Below are 19,421 nucleotides of genomic sequence, written 5' to 3'. Positions count from 1 at the left end.
ACAAGTAGCGGACGAGCTTTGACATTCTGTATCATGCAGCACGTTTAGTCGGAGACTAGCAGCAGCAACACTATGGAAATATTGTCCCAAGCGTAGGCTGTAACTGACACCACAACACAAACGGTTACGTCTGGAGTTTTGTCATGACCGTGAGGTATGCGCTGTTGATGAATGGCATCGCATTCTCTTCAGTGATCAAACGCGGTTTTGCAGTATCCCGGACGACTATCATCGGCGATTATGCCGGCAACCTGGGTAGAGTCACCGTTCTCCCACTGTATTTTCGAGATACGTAGCTGTGAGGCACCTGGCGTCAGGTTTTACGGCCAGGTTCTCATGAGCTCTCATGAGCGAAAGATTTGGAATTTTTTGAGACAATGGAAAGCCATACAAAGGATCTGTATGCCGATTATGATTGCTCTTACTTTGAACTTTACTTTACATTCTCAGTACACAAAAAAAAGAATTGGTGCTCGTAATTATGGTTTGATCAAGGGTTTGCGAGTTTGGGGAGTGATCAGACGGCGTGCAGTGTAGCCCCTTAAAGGTTTTCTGAAGCCAAAAACAGATAACATGCGTCGATACTACGTATACATTAAATTTATGGCAGCTTATACCTAATAACAACGAAATAACCTTCAATTGGATGATATGGTGCTGACTCCAACTTCGAGACGATTTTTTTTTTACACTCTTATGGCTTTACAGAAAACAGTTGATACTAACGATATTCATGTATAATAGGTATAAGCTACCAAGGAACGGGTTTACTTTTAGGGTGTTAAAGACAGAAATTAATAGGTTTAAATGTTTTTATTTTACGCTACACGCAGTTTTGAAAAATAGTTTCTCGAGGAAGCCTGTTTAAAGTTTGGGGAGAACTTTTACGTATATGTAATATTAGCTCAATTTGCACAAAAACTACATGTTGTTATAAATTTTTAAGTCGCTGGACAGAAAGCTGAAGTTGGATTTTCAAAATTAAGGTTGGCTAATACAATACAGCGGACCATAAATTATGTTTTGATCAATGTCGACCAGAATTTGACCAAAGATTTCCATTACTTACGTTTGGTCTCTAGTTCCAGAACCGTATATCAATCCTTCCTCTAACTCGAGTTGTTCCTGGAAAGTAGTTTCCTCGTTCTTCTTGGCGGGAAAAGCCGATCTGGCTCAGCTGGGTATGTGGCGTTCGTCAGATTATTCGGCAAATATGTTTGCATTTACATTGAAATATAAATCATGTTGTGAACGTGCATCACGAGACAAGTTTTCTACCTGAGCCGGGCTTCTCCTGCTGAGAGCGTCCCACGGCGGCCGTGACAATGCTTCGAACAATGGGCTGTATCAACTTTTGCAACGCACTGATTAACAAAACCTTTTTGTCCCAACATTCTACACACGTATACCTCTCAAATAAATGGAGTAAAAAATCGAATTTTCGACCATATTGAATGAGAGCCTGGCCTTAAGGAGCAATAGGGTTTGGGTTCAGGTAGCATCTAGTAATTATTGAGAGAGCTCTGACACGGCATAACGGTACACCATGGACTTCTGCGTCTTCTAGCACTACCTCGGATGTGAAAATATCGTGGTGCTAGTTTGTGGCAGGAAAATGCTCATCCAGCCGTGGTACGTGACTCTATGTACTGTCTGTGTGGTGTTGAGGTACTCCAGCGGCCAGCAAGTTCTCAGAATCCTTGCGCCAGTAGAACATGCGTGGGACCAGTTCGGATATCAGCTCCAGCTCACTGCCAGTATCGAGGATATCAATAACTAGTTACAACAGTTGCGGCCCAGCTTGCCTCAGGACTAGATACAACGGCTTCATGAAACCCTTCCCAGCGGGTGCGTCCTGGCCAGAGGGGGTGCAATGTAAAACTGATAAGTGGGCTCATGTTCGATAGGTCCTTGTTTGGCTCAATTTCTTAATCGCTGCAGTAACATCACATACCATCTCAGCCCGTGAAGTTCCATTTTTTTTCCTTCTCCCCTTCTGGGTTCTTCACGTTTTTTGGCAGTAGTACAAATTAATAATGAAGTTATGGAATCAACTGACAAGTTATTTTGCTTAGGACAGTTGACAAAGACTTAAAACTTAACTTTTTGAAATTAAACTTTCAATGTATCTGAAACTTTGAGGTTCGCCGATGACATTGTAGTTCTGTCAGAGATAGAAAAGGACCTGTAAGTGCAGCTGAACGGATTGGACAGTGTCTTGAAAGGAGGATGTAATATGAACATCAACAAAAGCAAAACGAGGATAACGGAATGTAGTCTAATTAAGTCGGGTGATGGTGAGGGAATTAGATTAGGAAATGAGACATTTAAAGTAGTAACGGGGTTTTGTTATTTGGGAAGCAAAATAACTGATGATGGTCGAAGTAGAGAGGATATAAAATGTAGACTGGCAATGGCAAGGAAAGCATTTTTGAAGAAGAGAAATTTGTTAACATTGAATACACATTTAAGTGTCAGGAAGTCGTTTCCGAAAGTATTTGTATGGAGTGTAGCCAAGTATGGAAGTGAAACGTGGACGATAAATAGTTTAGACAAGAAGAGAATAGAAACTTCGAAATTTTGTGCTGAAGATTACATGCGTAGATCACATAACTAATGAGGAGATATTGGTTCAAATGGCTCTGAGCACTATGAGACTTAACATCTGAGGTCATCAGTCCACTAGAACTTAGAACTACTTAAACGTAACTAACCTAAGGACACCACACACAGCCATGCCCGAGGCAGGAGTCGAACCTACGACCGTAGCAGTGACGCGATGCCAGACTGAAGCGCCTAGAACCGCTCGGCTATTCCGGCCGGCGAGGAAGTATTGAATATAATCGGAGAGAAGAGAAATTTCTTGCAGAACTTGACTAGAAGAAGGGATCGGTTGGTAGGGCATATTCTTAGGCATCAAGGGATCACCAATTTAGTATTGGAGGGCAGCGTGGAGGGTAAAAATCGTAGAGGGAGACCAAGAGATGAATACACTAAACAGACTCAGAAGGATGTAGGTTGCAGTAGGTACTGGGAGATGAAGAACCGTGCACAGGATACAGTAGCATGGAGCGCTGCATCAAACCAGTCTGTGGACTGAAGACCACAACAACAACAACAACAACATGTATCTGAAACAAAAAATTACAGTTCATCTATAATGTCAGTTTCGATTCAAGACCGAGACGCTACTAAGAAACTGAAGATTGTATTGGAAATTAATTGGAGAAACTGGAAAACAAATCCATCTGTTAACGAAAATAAAATAGAGTTGGTTTCTTTTCTGAGTTCCAAGGAAATCCAACAAAGGATTACGTTACAAATCACAACGAAACAGTATGGACGAGTATCGCTGAAGACCGTAATGCCTGAAACTGTCTAGAGCAAGTATTTATCCAGTAACGGATTTAGAGTGGTTAATGATGATGATTTTTCCTAGAGTCTGTAGATGCCCGTTAGACGTGTATGTATGAAATGTTCAAGAGCCTTATTGGCAGTCGACTCATTATGAGAAAGCATTGAGTCCTCAGTCATGGCAGGCCGGGTGCACTTTGTCCTCCCAACTGAATAAATTCATCCACCAGAGAAGCTTGACTATAGTATCTCCCGCCTACCCGGCAGATGAATTTTGATGACACTCATTCTCCAGTCATAGGCGGATTTATCAGTGAGAACCATTTCACCATTCATTCATTTTTTACTCAAATCAGGGCTTCCGTTCCCCTCCATTAAATTATTCTAAACTCGATCGCCTCCTTTATAACATTGTCCAAGAAATTAGACGCTAAATCTGCTTACATTTTTAAGGTTTCTGTTTGTGAAATGCATGGACTACTGTAAACGATAGCGATAAATAAGCCCTAATGTTTCAATGATATGTGGAATATGAATATGTAATAGCCAAGGGAACAACTAAATGCCATTTGAATCAATTATACATGAAAAATAGTTGCACACAGCACACTTGCATATAATAAATTCTGAGAAACAGAAAAAATGGGCATATATATATGTTTTACAAGAATAAATAATTTCATGAAAGCGACATTTTAGTTTAAATATGTGTGTCAGCTTTGCGCTTATAGTGTCAAGCTGTGCTGTGACGCAGTCCCTTCTGTTGTTTAAGTACGCAGAGATAGTTAACTACCCGAAAGATCATTTAATAAATGGTTATTTTCCTATCAGACATAGTATCGTAGTGGGTGGGCAACCACAAGTGGCATATGGCAAACCAGCAACAAAAGTGACAAGAGTCGAAGAAAAGCAACCTTTAGTTTGTCACTGAAAAATACGTGTGAAGTACCCCAACGCACACGGGAAATATAATAGAATTTACTGCAAAGAGTACTGACTTGAAATCTGAAGAAATCTTAAACTATTTGACTATATTCTTGAATTCTATTTTTCTCAAGTATTGCACGTTTGAGTTGAGTGACTGTGAAACTTCCTGTCATATTAAAACTGTGTGCCGGACCGAAACTCAAACTCGGGACCTTCGCCTTTCGCGGGCAAGTGCTCTACCATCTGAGATATCCAAGCACGACTCACGCCACGTCCTCACAGCTTTACTTCTGCCAGTACCTCGTTTCCTGCCTTCCAAATTTTACAGAAGCTCTCCTGCGAACCTGGGGAACTAGCACTCCTGAAAGAAAGGATATTGAGGAGACATGGCTTACCCACGGCCTGGGGGATGTTTCCAGAATGAGATTTTCACTCTGCAGCAGAGAGTGCGCTGATATGAAACTTCCTGACAGATAAAAACTGGGTGCCGGACCGAGACTCGAACTCGGGACCTTTGCCTTTCACGGGCAAGTGCTCTACCAACTTGTGTGATGGTTCTTACCGGGGTGCGATATCAGCTTCCAGCAGCACATCATACTGCTCTTACCTTACTCAGTTCCTGAAATTTAACTAGCCATCAGTAGAGCTTCTACTGATAATTCTTAATGGCTGTTCTGTAGTTGAGTGAGGATTTATCAAAGTGCGGATAAAGTGCCACTAGAAGCCTTCCTAAAAGACAATTTCCATTCCTTCCGAACTGACTATGCGAATGTAGACGAGATGTGGCTCAAATTCAAAGATATAGTAGCAACAGCAATTGAGATATTCATACCTCATAAATTGGTAAGAGATGGAACGGATCCCCCGTGGTACACAAAAAAGGTCCGAACGATGTTGCAGAGGCAACGGAAAAAGCATGCGAAGTTCAGAAGAACGCGAAATCCCGAAGATGGGCTAAAATTTACAGACGCGCGAAATTTGGCACGTACTTCGATGCGAGATGCCTTTAATAGGTTCCACAACGAAACATTGTCTCGAAATTTGGTAGAAAATCCGAAGAAATTCTGGTCGTATGTAAAGTACACAAGCGGCAAGACGCAGTCAATACCTTCGCTGCGCAGTGCCGATGGTACTGTTATCGACGACTGTGCCACTAAAGCGGAGTTACTGAACGCAGTTCTTCACCAGGGAAGACGAATGGAATATTCCAGAATTTGAAACACGAACATCTGCTAGCATGAGTTTCTTAGAAGTAGATACCTTAGGGGTTGCGAAGCAACTCAAATCGCTTGATACGGGCAAGTCTTCAGGTCCAGATTGTATACCGATTAGGTTCCTTTCAGATTACGCTGATACTATAGCCCTCTACTTAGCACTCATATACAACCGCTCGCTCACCGATAGATCTGTACCTACAGATTGGAAAATTGCGCAGGTCGCACCAGTGTTCAAGAAGGATAGTAGGAGTAATCCATTTAACTACAGACCTATATCATTGACGTCGGTTTGCAGTAGGGTTTTGGGGCATATACTGTATTCAAACATTATGAATCACCTCGAAGGGAACGATCTATTGACACGTAATCAGCATGGCTTCAGAAAACATCGCTCTTGTGCAACGCAGCTAGCTCTTTATTCGCACGAAGTAATGGCCGCTATCGACAGGGGATCTCAAGTTGATTCCGTATTTCTAGATTTCCGGAAAGCTTTTGACACCGTTCCTCACAAGCGACTTCTAATCAAGCTGCGGACCTATGGGGTATCGTCTCAGTTGTGCGACTGGATTCGTGACTTCCTGCCAGGAAGGTCGCAGTTCGTAGTAATAGACGGCAAATCATCGAGTAAAACTGAAGTGATATTAGGTGTTCCCCAGGGAAGCGTCCTGGGACCTCTACTGTTCCTGATCTATATAAATGACCTGGGTGACAATCTGAGCAGTTCTCTTAGACTGTTCGCAGATGATGCTGTAATTTACCATCTAGTAAGGTCATCCGAAGACCAGTATCAGCTGCAAAGCGATTTAGAAAAGATTGCTGTATGGTGTGTCAGGTGGCAGTTGACGCTAAATAACGAAAAGTGTGAGATGATCCACATGAGTTCCAAAAGAAATCCGTTGGAATTCGATTACTCGATAAATAGTACAATTCTCAAGGCTGTCAATTCAACTAAGTGCCTGGGTGTTAAAATTACGAACAACTTCATTTGGAAGGACCACATAGATAATATTGTCGGGAAGGCGAGCCAAAGGTTGCGTTTCATTGGCAGGACACTTAGAAGATGCAACAAGTCCACTAAAGAGACAGCTTACACTACAATCGTTCGTCCTCTGTTAGAATATTGCTGCGCGGTGTGGGATCCTTACCAGGTGGGATTGACGGAGGACATCGAAAGGGTGCAAAAAAGGGCAGCTCGTTTTGTATTATCACGTTATAGGGGAGAGAGTGTGGCAGATATGATACACGAGTTGGGATGGAAGTTATTACAGCATAGACGTTTTTCGTCGCGGCGAGACCTTTTTACGAAATTTCAGTCACCAACTTTCTCTTCCGAATGCGAAAATATTTTGTTGAGCCCAACCTACATAGTTAGGAATGATCATCAAAATAAAATAAGAGAAATCAGAGCTCGAACAGAAAGGTTTAGGTGTTCGTTTTTCCCGCTCGCTGTTCTGGAGTGGAATAGTAGAGAGATAGTATGATTGTGGTTCGATGATCCCTCTGCCAAGCACTTAAATGTGAATTGCAGAGTAGTCATGTAGATGTAGACTGTGAATGGCCTATTTGACCTCCGTAGCGAGACAAGACGACGGATCACTAAGCGCATTTAAATAAAGCAAATATACAGGATAATATGCCTGTGGCAAATAAGCTCGTAACCCGTAGTTTCAGTGATTAATACACTGATCTTTAAAGGCAATTGACACAGTTTACAACGTCGTAGTGATCGTGTAACCACACTTCTCCTTACAAACCAAGACAATTTAATTGAAAATGTAATCTACAACCATCAATACGAAAGGTAATCTTACATTCAATGGGAATTTTAAGTCGAAGAGTTTAAGATAGCACCGAAAGAAATGAAGTTATAAATGATAGAGTAACCAGCTTCCAAGCAATTATGAATTTGCAATCTCTTCGAACCTATTCCACTGCATGGAAATTTGTGCCTGAATACTAGCAGCTCGAGCGATACTAATTGACAATGTCAGCTAATCTCACACGGAAAACTATAGTTCAACAAACATGTTGGAGTCATCTTACCAGACATCTTGTACGTAGTAAAGACTGTTCAACAACATGACATTCCACCAAACAGATGAGACTTCATCATAACACCATGCGACCTCGGAAGTAGCTCTCTATGTCACGACCCGAACGTGAATAGATTCAGCATTCCAACGTACTGTACTGGAATGCAAATGGCGAACAATGAAGCCAAATGCCTCGCGAAACAGCAAACGGGCGCTACTGGCTCAGAGCCAACCGACTCGAGAGAGACTGATGCAGTGACTTACTAAGAGTTTGCGAAACTCTCTGTATCGATATATCTTGGAACTGGTTAGTGCAAAATCCCAAAGACAGTAGTAAAAAAAAAATATTATACTCCCCGAAAGGTAAAATACAAGTGTTGGAACGTAAATAGTGGTAACTATTTATTCACAACCGATACAAAAAAGTTACATGTTTGCACCTGTTACTGTCATTCAGAGTAGTCACCAGTGTTGTGTAGAACCCGTTTCCAGCGATGTGGAAGGCGTAGTATACCGTTAGCCGAGCCCATTCTGTTGATTGTGCGTTCCTTTATCTTCTGAATCAAATCAAATTCACAGGGACTTAAGTCCAGGGAGTATGGTGGATGGTACAGTACTTCCCAGTCCCATCGACCGAACAGAGCAGCCACAGCTTGCGCTGTATGCGCCCACGCATTGTCGTGCAAAATGATGGGTGGGCTGCGCAGAAAGTGTCGCCGCTTCTTTCGCAAAGCTGGTCGCAGGTGATGCTCCAGAGACGGCACATTCAATTTTGATCCAACTCCGTTGTTCCTGTTTCGAAAACATAGTGACACTGTTACGTTAGACCGCTGGCTCACAAGTGACTGTTTTTCCCTCGACTGTACGCACGCCGGTGACGTGGGACGGGCGAGTCCATTCGCTCGGAGGTAAGGTAGGTATGTCAACAAACTGTGCTATCAGTGACAATAGTAGATTCCATTACGTAGTGTTTCCACAGCAGTGTTACACTATTTAAATTCCAACCTACGTATATTCTGAGGATATAAAAGAGCTGACCAACAGGCATCTTCAAATTCTTTTGGAAATCTAGCACTTCGGCTGTGTTTACCACTTCTTACGAAGATAACTTACAAAGCTCTCAAATTATCATGGCGGATGCTACCGTGTCTCCATACTTTCACGAGTGACGACATATGCTACATTCCTATTCCACACTTCAGATGCATTTGTGTCTCTAGTGAGACAAAGTTTGGAGGTAGTATTTCTGTAAGTCTCCACGTTCCTTTGAAAAGTGAGGTTTCACTGTTGTTCCTTTGGACACAAGACATATTCTCTTTAATTATGAAAGAGCTCTTGCAAGATCTGACTGCAATGTCATATAGTCTGTCATTCACATAAATTTCAATGTCCTACTACATTAGATTTAGGTGCGTGCGGATGGATGGATAGCGAAAAGAAACCAGATCATCGTGACGATATGAAAGGGCTCTTCTTACTGTTACACAGTGAACAAAAAATGCTTTGCGGACTGTGATGGAAGTTTAGTCATACTGCAGATCGTCTTCACCCTTTTTTTATCACTTACAGTACTTTATTTGTGTTCGGACATAATGACCTTTCTAGACTCTGAGAAGCTCATCTTCAGAAACCAGCACCGTTTTAGGAAACAGCTGTCCCCCTTTGTGCATGATATACAACAGGCTCTAGATAATGGCTCCCAGTTTGATGCCATATTTCTCGACTTTCGAAAGGCATTCGACTCAGTTCCTCACTGTCACTTGCTACAAAAAGTGCGCGCTTACGGTCTATCCTATGACATATGCGGTTGGATTGAAAGTTTTGTAACAGACATGGAGCAGTATGTCGTCCTGAACGAGGTAACTTCAAAAGAAACAAGAGTAACTTCAGATGTGCCCCAGGGCAGCGTAATAGGTCCTCTGCTTTTTACGATTTACCTAAACGATCTGGTTGATGGTATTGACAGCGGCCTTAGACTGTTTGCCGATGATGCTGTAGTCTACAGGAGAGTAGTATCACACGAAAGTTGTGAACAGATCAATGAGGATTTGCAGAAAATAAATGCACGGTGTAATGACTGGCAGTTACCTCTCAATATTAGTAAGTGTAACCTACTGCGTATAACAAGGCGAAAATCCCCATTAATGCACGATTACAAAATAAATGATCAGTCTTCGGAAGCAGTAACATCAGTCAAGTATCTGGGTGTGACTATTCGGAATGATCTCAAATGGAATGATCATATTACACAAGTAATGGGTAAGGCGAACTCTAGATTGCGGTTTATTGGTAGAATCCTGAAGCAATGCAGTCCTGCAACAAAGGAAATAGCTTACAATACGTTAGTTCGTCCAGTCTTAGAGTATTGTTCGTGTGTATGGGACCCTTACCAGTTGGGTCTGATTTAAGAGATTGAGAAGGTCCAAAGAAGAGCGCCAAGATTCGTGACTCGTACATTTAGCCGTCGCGAGAGCGTTACAAATTTCATAGAAAGTTTGAAGTGGGACACACTTGCAGATAGACGACGCACTGAACAGAAGGGGCTGCTCAGTAAATTCCGAACTCCAATCTTCGCCGAGGATGTAGAGCATATATTATTACCACCAAGTTTCAAATTGCTTAATGATCATCATTCATCGTAAGGGAAATAAGAGCTCGCACTGAGGCGTTCAGACAGTGGAACAGAGGGGAGGGGGGGGGGGGGGGGGGGAATTATGATTTGGCGCGAATTGTGCCCTCCGCCACACACCGCTTGGTGGCTAGCGGAGTATATATGTAGATATAGATGTCTAGATCTGCTTTTTAATACATTCTTTTCTATAGTATAAGCAATCTTTACGCTCGAAGCCTCTCATACGATATCATTAAAATGAGCATCTGAGACAAGGAATTAATGGAAATCAGTATTTAGTTTCTTACTTACATAACTATAAGGAGCGATCAAAAAGTGTCGTTTTGAAGACCTAACAGTCGAGGATCGGTATGCCAATCAGGCAAAATCGCCTTGAGCATCGAAGCACTCATCTCGGCGATGCACAAGGTTGAAGGCACCAGCTGCGTGAAGAACTCGTCCGACAGGAATCGTTGTCCCTTTTTTTTAAGGCACCGAAGGCATGAAATTGCATGGGGAGAGATCAGGACACTATGGCGTGTGCTCGAGTGAAATGGATGACGCTGGCCTCACAGATCGACTGGGTTCTTGTGACGAACTGCGACCAGCACGGAACATGGCACACCATCCCACAACGGTGTTTTTTTTTCTTACAGAAGTGCTGCCCATATACATTCTTTATTCTTCGATGGAAGCCCACTCGTGTTTATCCTTCGCCAGCGGAGAAAAGAATAACAGCACGTTTCCGCACGCTCGTCGGAATGACACGAATGTCACAGTAATCCCTTGCTTACATATGGGTGCTTATACACCCGTATCAGAGTCGCGTATATGCTGCAGTAGCGCCCTCTAGCAGAAGCTTTTTGATCGCTTCTTGTAACACTCTGTAGCAACCACTTAAGTGTACGGCAACTATTCAAGTGGCAACAACTAGTGTCACGCAAACATTACAACATAAGCGTGGACAGAACTAAACTCTGGCGTTAAAATCATTTTGTCTCATTGTTTATTATACTGCTGTAATTGATACCCGACCAGCAACTTCCGCACTCCGTTCTGCGAAGACGTCTGCATATGGATGAATCTCCTCCCACAGGGTTGATTACCAGAACAATTTTTTGTCGAGAGTTTTGGTGAGTTCTCCGCTCCTTTAACAATGCAATGTGTCGCACGTTTACCCTCACAGTGGTAAAATTCCTCGAATTAGGAACACGCCTATTCTAAAATTTTCTCTGTAGGTACTTTCGGCTTAACGAGCACTGAATCCTATTTCTCCATACATATATTCTATGTCTACAAGTTTCTCTAAGTAGAAAAGCTCAAATTAGGCAGGCAGTTGTTTGTTATCAAACATGATCAGTTATCATATATCTCACTCTCAATACTCTTTCAAGGCCATTTCATGATGAAATATTCGATTCAGGCCACTGGTTTCTTATCAACAAATAGTTTAGAATCTTCTGCCGTGAGCGCAATTTTGACACGGGTGTTGAAATTTGGCATGTTTACGTGAACTTTGTTAAATCAAGTTGTCCACGATTACCTTAAATTTGAGATATTTGCATTCAACAATCTGATGTTAATTACCTTCAGATTATTGAGAACATGGAGGCTTTACTGACTTAACTATGCTTTAGTGGCTATAACATCGGTAGTAACTTAAGGCCCTCAACAGTGATCAGTTCAACAAACGCTGCTATTTGTGAAATTGATATACCAAGGACGGTTTAGTTCAAGGGAATGAAATTAGGCATGTAATAAAATAAAGAACTGAATCTTTGGAGGACTGACAAAATACTATGTGTATAACAATCAGCAGTTGGTGTATGCACCATTCATTGTTAATTGAAAATCTACATATATATTACAATAAAGATTCTTTGACTGCGTCCCCGAATGAGGGATTTTACAAATATTCTGCATCATTAGTAAATTTTACTGTATTTGTCACTGGTTTATTTCCATGATCAATTGGCACCTAGGGTGACTGAGAAAGGAGGAGGAGAAAACGGTAGGTAAATGTGCAAGCCAAGGAACATGCGCTATCTTTTGTGTGCAATTAGAGAGAATTGTCTGTTTCTTCGACATGTTATCTTTCTACTTTGTGCTGTGTTTTGTGACTGTCAACATCCAGAATTTCCACAAATTGGAGCATCTGGATTGTACACGATGCCTGTGGCACCTCGAAATGTCATGCAAGACGTTCGTCTGAAATAATGCTTGTTTGTGTACTATACAAGACGAAGGGAGTGTGTATCATGCGTTGCTGCTAATTGTGATTCGAGAGACTGAAGTGAGAATAATCAGGATAGGTAATGCGACACTGACTATAGGCGGCCCCACCAGTTTAAAAGGATGGGGAGGGAGGTGGTGGGTGGGTGGGGGGGGGGAGGGAAAGGGAGGGAAGGAAAGTATTGTATCGTTAGTAGAGAAGCGGTAACAGCGGAATGGTTGGTCGCTCAGAGGACCTCAGTGACTTTGAAACTGGAGTATTCATTGAACGTCTCCTGAGAAACAAAACTGTCAGGGACATTTTAGCCCTTCTAAACTACTAAAATCGACTGTTGGTGATGTCATTTGTGAAGTGGAAACGCGAAGGAATGACCACAGCACAGCGAAGTCAAGACCAGGTAGACTTCATGTAGTGACTAGGAGGGACCGTGGAGAATTGCGGAAGGTGACAGTAGAAAATCGTATGAAATCGGTGGAAGGAATAACTCGTTAGTTTCAAAGTGCTACCAGCAATCCAGCAAGCACAAGGACTGTGCACAGGGAGTTAAAAATAGGGATTTAGCCATAAATTTCTATAGTCACCGCTAAGCGCCACTTCAGCTAGTGTAAAGAGCGATACCATTGGACGGAGGATGATTGGCAACGAGTGATCTGGAGTGGTTAACCACGCTACAACCTACGGCAATCGAACGGAAGGTTTTGCATTTGATGAATGCCTGGGAAACATTACCTACTATCATGATTAGTGCAAACAGTGAAGTATGGGAGTGTCTTTCGTGGTTATGGTGTGTTTCCCTGATTGCGCATAAGAAAACTCAAAATGCAGAAGGATATGAACACATTTGACGGCACTGGATACTGCATACGGTAGAGGAATCGATTTGTATCAACGTGTTAATGTATCCTGTGATAAAGTAGCATCTATGAGGCAGTGGTTTGTGGACAGTAATATTCCTGAAATGAAGTGGCCTGACCAAAGTCCGGACTGGAAGCCAGTGGCTTTGGGAAGAGCTTCATTCCAGACGCAGCTTCCAACATCACTACCTTCTGTGGTTTCGGATCTTAAGGAAGAATGGGCAGCCATTCCTCCACAGACATTCAGACTCCTTATTGAAAGAGTTTCCGCTAGAGTATAAGCCGTCATAAAGGCGATGAATGGACACACCGCATATAATAGGTGTCCGGTTACTTTTGATCTGATCCTGATTTGGCTGTGAATATGCCTCTGTCATTACCGACTAGCCAATTATTCTGGCAGTTTTGATAGTAATAACGTGTGTAAAAAAATCTGTGAAGCGGGCTATCTCGGTGAAAAAGTTTTGTGAGTGACGTCTGCTACCTCTCTTGTAGACCGATGGGACGTCCCTTCTTCCAGCTGCTGGACAAAGCTTTTTTCTCAAGGGATCTGGAACAGACGAGGAGCTACTTCCGCTGGATATATGTCTAGACTCCGATGACCAACTACCCTTCGTTTCAGTACTGATGCACACTATGCGCGATCTCTTACGGGAATCAGGGACTGCAATAAGGGGTTCATGGGTAGGTGTCATTGCGTCAGTAGTGAGTAACAGTCTCGGAATTTAGGTCGCAAGGAAAGCGTGATCTGATGCCTGAGTCGTGATTAAGGCCACCGCTTGCATGAAGCGGAAAATCCGGACCTTGCATGAATCGGAAAATCCGTGTGCGGTACTAATGTTAACCTGTTAGCATTGACACATTTTCAATGTCCAAATGCGGCTAGCGTCATTAAAACCTTCGAATGGATCCATAGGTATCGGGAAGGTGTAGGGGTGTGGTGGGTCGCGAGTAAAGTTAGGCAATTGCCCTCTTCTGTAGTCTTGCTTGTAGACTGTTTAGAGTTCTGCCATTTTTTAGAAACTCCTTGCGATTCTTCGAACAGTAGATTTAGCTTCACCATGGCGCAAAGGAAAAACTGTGGATTTAGCAGTCACTACGTAAGTGAGGTTTGTAGGGATGTAAGTCTTCGAGGTTCCCTGTATGAAATTTATGTAAATTTGGCACTTTTTCAAGAGGTTTTTTCCTGACGATTGTTGAGTACCTGGTGCAAAAACTTGCTTAATCTCCGTAATGAGGGTAAAAATGGAACTGCCATTTTAATTCGTGACTGCATTCTGCATCACAATATTCGACGTCTTTTAAATGGCAGAGGCGTCAGCGTGAAAGTTTTCGGCGTTCAGGTGTTAAATGTCTTGGCACCATCCGGTAGCCAAAACGGTCAACGTCGAAGAGCCGTTTTCCGCACGGATATTCTAGAATTACTTGCCAATAGCAATGACGATTTACTTATCGGCGGCGATTTCAACTATGTCATTCGAAAAAAAGGACCACATCTCAAATCTGAACGAGTCACTAAACTACGGCAACTTGTACGCGAATTACGAATAACAACTGGGAAAAACGATAATTTAGCATATATTGTACATTCATCTGTACTGATTCGACACTCAAGTTAGACAGTGCGTATACGTTTCACCAGAGGTTAAGAGAAAAATCGCATGCTGTAAAACTGCATCTATTAATATTTCCGAGAACTGTGCCTGCCAGTATTGCATTCATTTATAACATGAGACTGTTTACCACGGCAGATGATACAGGAAGCTCAATGTTAATTTTCTCAACCATCAAAGTGATACAACGGAAATGGCAGCAGATCCTTCAACGCAAAGGTGGAATGATAGCTCTATTATGCAAATCGCAATCTTTATCTATTATCTATTATCAACCACTCCGTCAAAGAGATTTGTTGTAAAAACAGGCAGTGCTATATTATTATCAGTTTCTGCGGGAACTGGATCGAAGTGCAAACTTTCTTAACGCTGACATCTACCGCGGAAATAAAAGGTACAAAGCTAAAATTACATATATTAGACGACACCATCAGGAAGGCATTATTCTCAGATTCAAAACAAAAGACGCCGCTGAAGATACTTTAAGATCAGCGCGATGGCGCAATGCCAAGATGACCGACAAAATCTATGACAAGTATTACACAGACGGCAAGAAATACTCGCTCACGTCTACACCTGCTTCCGTGATCTTTACCAACAAGCAACTACCAGTACAACATTACTCGACGAAATAATTCCGATTTTACAAAACAGCCTCACGTTATAAAAGAGAATGTTTCTTGAACAACCCTTTACGGACGAGGACATCAAATTAGTAACTTTCAAGGCACAGAAGGAAAATCACTGGACTCTGGCTTTCTGCTGTATCTTAACAACATTATTGGCACTTTATCGGAGCACCGCTACTGAAATTGGCAAATGACGTTTGTCATGCTGAAGGAATATCCAAGGGATTGAAAGAGGAAATTATAACTGTAATACACGAAAATAAAACTTCAGGAGGATGGAGCAAATTGAGCCTATTATACTCTTTAGCGCTGACTTTAAAATAATAACTCGAGCGGCCAAGTTGAGGATGAAATCTGCTTTGGGCAAAAGCCGTGGGATGTATCAGCACCGTGCCATACCTGGGCGAAGCGTTATATGTAACTGCAGAATGTGCGCTCGGAGATGTCATCTGCACAGCTGCCGAAGCAAAATCGAAGGTGGCTTACCGGTAATCGACTTTGAAAAAGCTTTCGATCGCTTCAGTCACGATTATGTACAACAATTCCCCAGAAAGTTGGTTACGGAGATCGATTGACAAATTTCGCAAGGAAACTTATCACGATCGCTAGCTCCAAGAACTTTCTCAGAGGAAACTTGAGCAAAGGTGTTTCCATTGGTCATTCCGCGAGGCAAGGGTGTCCGCTCTCAATGATATCGCCGTCGATGCGTTAAGGGATAACTTAATATTACAGATACGAGGTCTCACTCTCCATAAAAGCAAAATCCCTTGACTAACTACACAGACGACAACCTTGTAAGTGTCTCATCGCCTGAAGACCTCACGAAGTAGGCACATATTCTCAAAGACTTCAGAATACTGATAGATACCAAATTTAATACAAAGAAAACGATTAAGCAAATATCGAACAAAGCATCAACATTATTGACAGCATGGTCTGGTACAAAACCAGCATATCGCAGAAGTCACTTGATCCTTACCTAAATTAAATTCTAGCTTAGATGATAATCTACAATTGGAGAGGAATAATAAAAAAAACAGGAGCCACTTTGAAAATTCACTTTGACAGGGACTAGACCTACTTAAAATCAAAAGGGACGGTAGACACTCCAACACCAAGGAAACTATGATACATGGAGCAGATATTGTCTTCCTCAGACCCACTGATCAACGACATCCAACGAGTCTTCCATTAGTTCTTATCAAGAAGCAATGTTTTTAGAACCGAAATCGACACGCTTACTCTGCCGTATGCAAATGGGGACCTTAATCTTATGAGTGTAAGATTTAAGTACCGAACCCATTTAGTTAATCGCGTAAAGAAAGAAGTAACAAAGCAAAATCCAAGCATAGTCCAAAATCTAGTACTCAAACATGCGCCAGAAAGTAGCACGCCACCGAAAAAACTTAGCTGAAATCAACATTTTCACATCAGCACATCAAGTATATTACCACGAGGTTATTTAGATAAACAGCAAAGCGGACAAACAAAAAATTAGACGGACAAATCAAAATTACTTGCCAGCAGAGAAATTTACAATGTCAAATCAACTGTCCACTGTAACCGAATCGATGGAAAATATCCTCGATCGAAATGGAACATCATCGGGAGGAAAGCTACAACGTTCTACTCACGTCAACCGTCAAATCTGAACGACAAATTCTCGACCAATAAGAACTCCGTTATCTGTAACGAATGTATTATATGTAAAAATGTTGCTACATTAATCCACAGATATACTCGTGGACAAGCAGATGATATGTGAAATTTCGTCCATCGGAAATTGGCAGTGATAGAACAACCTCTGCAAATGTAGACATAACTGAATTGATATAGAACATCAGAGACTCAAATACCCGAGAGCAAAGGAAACACTGTTATTTGAATGTTTGGGCATATTTCAACATATATAACACGTCAACGAGCAGCAAGATACTACGACTATTTATCATGTATTGAAAACGAACAGTGAAAAATCAGAACGGAAAGCTTTGGCAACATACTAAAAATTATGACCCCTCCATAAACGCAAGAAGAAGAAGAAGAAGAAGAAGAAGGAGGAGGAGGAGGAAGAGGACCCTGTGAACTGCTAGTAGTTGCCATACTTTCGGAAAAAAGGAACGTGAAGCTTTTTAATGAGCCGAATAATATAGACACTTCTTTGTGCTAATTGACTGACTATGTCTATATTAATAAATTGTACAATCACAGTTAGTAAATTATCTTTGAAAAAAATAAAAAAGGAAAAGCTGAATATCATGCCCTTTTCCTGGAGTTCATGTTGCTAAAATTTGCCAAAATCCTTAGAGAATTTAATCTAAAAATAAATAAGAAGAAAACAAAAATTGTGGTAGTAGGGAACACAAAAGAAAATTATTAAACTAGAAGATGATGTTCTAAAGTAGGTTGAGAACTCTTATTTGGGGAGCACAATCACTGAAGGCAATAAATGTATCACAGATATAAAGAGAAGCATAGCCTTGGAAAGTAGGAAAAAGTTTGCGAAAACTTTTGTATGTAGTGTGTTAACATACGGATGTGAAGCGTGGGCTCTGGGAAAGGCAGAGAAGAATGACGAAAACAAGCCGGGTAGATAGAAAAAGTAATGAACAGGTCTTAAGAGAAGTGAATGATAACAGAACACTGCTAAATTGTTTAGCAAGAAGAAAATAAAAAATGATAGGGCACATAACGAGACTCAACCAGTTCCTAAAGAATGTATTTGAAGGAAAAGTTTTAGGGAAAGAACCAAGAGGCAGGCCAAGAGCAACGTATTTTATTAACATCAAAGAAGATATGGGGATAAAATCGAGTGAAGAATTGAAGGGGATGACAGTGCCCTCTACACTTTAGTTTATGATGGTGATTCCTGGTACAGCGGTGATTTTGGAGCTGCCCTACAGTCAAGGAAGGTGCGAAACTGTACAGAACTTTGCTCATGTGATCCCCAACTTTCATCTGTCGCTTGCTCATCGAGCTGCGGAAAAGATCCAGTACGACACCAACGCAGAGTCCGACGCTAACGGCGAGATCCCTTTCCTCCCTCACCAGCGATACGTACTCATGTTTGTCATCTTCCAGGGCAACAACCATCCATCCAAAACGATTAAAGACATCCCTCCCTATGCGAGCAACTTAATTACAATAGCATTTTTTCTTATGTCCCTGGTAAAACAAGACGAGCGACTACATCAAATATATCCGAGTAATTTTAGTAAACTACAGAAAAATTGAACATATTATTCCGTAGATCCGTTCATCTATGCTTCATGTGTGGACTCCAATAAAACAACAGAAAAGAGAAAAATCCGTTTTCAGCTTTAGAAACAAGAAAAAAAGCCTGAGGTTTTAAGGTCAAAATTATGTTCTCTCCAGAAGATGGTATCTTCTCGGCTTCTACGGTGTGCGAAGCAGCGCCACAAGCAGTGACAGATTTACGAATTCGGCCATCCATCTGGCATGGGTGGATAATGAAGTGTCAAGCTGGGGAGACGAAGACAGCCTCCATTTAGTAACAGGCCTTTAAGAGTCGGCAGACCAATTTGAAGGTTGTTAGGTAAGAAAGAACATTTTGGAGCGTAATTTTCATAAGGTTATATTACTGAAACTTCCTAGTAGATTAAAACTGTGTGCCGTACTGAGACTTGAACTCGGGACCTTTGGCTTTCGCGGGCAAGTGCTCGCAGAAGAGCTTCTGTGAGGTTTGGAAGGTAGGAGACGAGGTACTGGCAGAATTGAAGCTGTGACGACGGGGCGTGAGTCGTGCTTGGGTAGCTCAGATGGTAGAGCACTTGCCCGCGAAAGGCAAAGTTCCCGAGTTCGAGTCTCGGTCCGACACACAGTTTTAATCTGCCAGGAAGTTTCATATCAGCGCACACTCCGCTGCAGATTGAAAGTGTCATTCTAGAGGTTAAATTACTGTTTGGTGCTAATAATTTAACCTTACGAAA

Source organism: Schistocerca gregaria, chromosome 3, assembly GCF_023897955.1.
Source record: "Schistocerca gregaria isolate iqSchGreg1 chromosome 3, iqSchGreg1.2, whole genome shotgun sequence".
NCBI classification, from domain to species: domain Eukaryota; kingdom Metazoa; phylum Arthropoda; class Insecta; order Orthoptera; family Acrididae; genus Schistocerca; species Schistocerca gregaria.
This window is presented reverse-complemented; position numbering follows the sequence as displayed.